The sequence below is a fragment of the Chenopodium album genome, chromosome 8, assembly GCF_948465745.1.
Source record: "Chenopodium album chromosome 8, dcCheAlbu1.1, whole genome shotgun sequence".
Lineage (NCBI taxonomy): Eukaryota > Viridiplantae > Streptophyta > Magnoliopsida > Caryophyllales > Amaranthaceae > Chenopodium > Chenopodium album.
The window spans coordinates 45,987,212-45,989,576 of NC_137841.1; the positions used below are offsets into that span (position 1 = coordinate 45,987,212).

Here is a 2,365-nt window from a genome sequence, read left to right on the forward strand (position 1 = left end):
TTTCTTTTTCTTTTTTCTGTTGGGGAAATTGTAAAATTTGTCCCATTTTTCATTTTTTTTTTCTTTTGGGGGAGGTCAGTACATACAATCACACACAATGAGTCTCAAGCACACACTAACACACAATCACACACAATGAGTCTCAAGAACACACTAATACACAATCACACACAATCAGTCTCAAGCACACACTAATACACACTAATAAACGCATAAACTGTGAATAAAATACACAAAGTGAATCATGATGAATAAACAGTGTCAAGCGTCATCAACCAAAGTACAAAATAAAAACCCTCGGTCAAAAATTTGTAGAACTAGATGAGTGAGGATAAGTGTCATCTCCAGCCTGCGAATACGGGAACGGCGGAGCAAAGAGTCCCTCCATCATTCGGGTACGAGGAGTAGTATCCTTACTAGTTCCTATAGCTCAAGTAGCAGACAAGCTCAAAGTAGGACCTGTCCAACTGACAAACGGTGTAGACTAACTCCAAGATGTAGGAAGCGTCGGTGGAGGCATCGTCCTACATAATGAAACTGAAAATAAGCCCTGCACCGGTGGAGGAAGCGCCTTAGACAATGGAACTGAGTATAAACCCTGGTCCATAGGGGTAATGACTGGCCTGAACTAAGGTTGTGAAGGCTGGGAAGATGAAGGCCACTACCATTGACCCTGAAAATGCTGGAATGGCTGAGAAAGCTGAGGCTGTTGCAACTGAGCCTCCTGAAACGATAGAGAAGGCCGAGGCTACCGCTGAGACTGAGAATGCAAACGAACCTCGGAAGATCGTCTGCCGCGACTAAGCTCCCCCTCGTCCGAGCCTATATGCCTTGAGCGCGAGCGAGACCTCCGTCGCTCCTAAAAACCCATAATGAAAAGATGTCAATGGTGCAAGATACAACAAATGGTAAATATGGGGAAAAGGGTGAATATACCTCGAGAACATCGCTAGAACGTCCCTGACAACTCGCACCACGTCGAAACTTGATGATGCAGTACTTCAAAGCGTCAACCAGCTTCATGAATCCCATAATGTCCGAGTGTGTAGGCTGAGAACAAAGCAAAGAAAGATCAGTAACAAGCGGTATAAAAAAGATGAATAACGTGTCAAAAAGCTTACCGGCTCAAACACATCAGGCAGAGACTCATGTGCCTGTCTGAAACCAAATTGTGGTTTAACGGTTTAAATAGGACTACACTTGGTATAACTGACTGGGAAACTCTTGTTTTGAATTTCTATAACAAGTATTATCCTATAGAGAGAATAGCCGTACTACGGAGTGCGATTTAGAACTTTGCCCAAGAAGCCGATGAATCTTTATATGAGGCTTGGGAGAGGTTCAAGGATTTACAAAGAGATTGCCCCAACCATAATTTAGCACAATGGCAGTTAATCCAAGCCTTTTATAATGGCCTTGGAAATTCTTCACGAATAATTTTAGACTCTGCTGCAAGTGGGAGGTTTATGAATCTTGATGTTGAAGATGCAGGTCAGGTTATTGAAGACATGGCGATACACAATTCCCAATATGGGAACCCTAGAGGATTTGCTAACAAGGGGAAGCATAGTGTCGACTCTGTATCCTTTTTGCAAGCTCAACAAACCTCTATTTGCCAAAAACTAGATAATCTGAGCGCTGCTAAGGTAACTAATGTTTCTGCGATTAATAATAATTCTAATGAGGCTTTCTGTGAAAGTTGTGGTATTGTAGGTCATTGGGAGCAAGATTGCAGGAGTTCCGTGGAGCAATTTAATGCCTTTCAAGCTTATAGGCAGAATAACCCACACTCCAACACCTACAATCCTGGGTATCGGAATCACCCGTACCTTTCCTACCGGAGCACTAATGTTCAAAATCCACCACCACAAGAACCACAGGCGCCACAGAAACAACAGCAGAAATATTATCATCCCAATGCTAGCCAGAAGAACCAACCACATCAACCCTCCTCATCTTCTGACCCTTCTCTGGTGGAAATTAGAGCAATGTTGGTTAATATGCAAAACCACATGGAGAGCAGAGATGCGACAATTGATCAAATTCTAGCGCATAATAAAATCGTAGATAATCAAATTGCGCAACTCTTCGCTACTCTACAAGCCCGCCAATAGGGAGCTTTGCCGGCACAGCCGACTAGGCCTACAGATCAAGCATTTGCAATTACTCTAAGGAGTGGTTCAAACTATGAAGGGCCCTCTATGCCCGGAGTTGATGAACCTGTTTTATTAAATAATGCTAATCTTGATTCCGTTAAACCAAACAATGTAGTTGATAGCCCTGCAAGGCTTAAGGATAAGACTAACATACCTAATTCTACATTGCAGGGTACGACTCTAGAGAAGGTGGCTACTCCAGACAAGAG

At 43.0% G+C, this 2,365-nt stretch overlaps 1 non-coding gene across 1 annotated transcript; it reads right to left on the minus strand.

Annotated features, from left to right (window-relative positions):
- Positions 1-1,271: 1,271 nt before the first annotated feature.
- LOC145556961 (small nucleolar RNA R71) lies at positions 1,272-1,378 on the minus strand. The gene has a single exon (XR_014092050.1). It is a non-coding gene; the product is annotated as a small nucleolar RNA R71 (small nucleolar RNA).
- Positions 1,379-2,365: the final 987 nt, after the last annotated feature.